This window comes from Phodopus roborovskii, unplaced genomic scaffold (assembly GCF_943737965.1).
Source record: "Phodopus roborovskii unplaced genomic scaffold, PHOROB, whole genome shotgun sequence".
NCBI classification, from domain to species: domain Eukaryota; kingdom Metazoa; phylum Chordata; class Mammalia; order Rodentia; family Cricetidae; genus Phodopus; species Phodopus roborovskii.
The window spans coordinates 8,521-9,230 of NW_026126063.1; positions in this window are offsets into that span (position 1 = coordinate 8,521).

Genomic DNA, 710 nt, shown 5'->3' on the forward strand with positions numbered 1-710 from the left:
AATAATTTAGCCATTTTTAAAGAGGGATGTTGTTGCACTGCCAGCCCCCATTCCCATTACAAAGATTTCTGACATCCAATGTGGATAAAACAATGACTCTAAATGCAGAAAATCTTCTGGTGACTTGCCAACTAGTTCAAGAACAATTGTAGGCAGGACATGTAATCTCCTCCACCTCTCCCTGAAATTACCCTATATTTGTGATTTAAAAGGCTTCAGAAAAGGAAGTTTGCTCCAGGGTTTGAGAGCCATTAATTTAACAATGCAGCCTATGGGAACTCTTCAACCTGGCTTGCCCTCACCTATGGTTATTCCATAGATTGACATCTAATTGTTATTAATTTAAAGGATTGTTTCATTTCCATTCTGCTGCACTCCCAAGTTAGCCCCAGGTTTGCATTTAGTGTAAATAAATTTTTAGCTGATGTACCCAAACTATAATTAGTGGTCAGGAAAAGACAAAAGGACCACACAGGACTAACCAGACCTCTCAAGAAATTACAGACTCTTCATCTCTGATTTGAATGCTGCTTCCTCCAGAAAGCCCTTCCTACCCCCATGTCTATTGTAGATGCTGCTAGTGTATTTTCCTCACTGTGCAGGTAAACTATAATTGTATCTTTATAATGAGATTTAAAGGATGGGATTTTTGTATGTCTACCTAATCACTTCATTAGATGATGCAAGGTTTTTCATTCTCTCCATAAAAC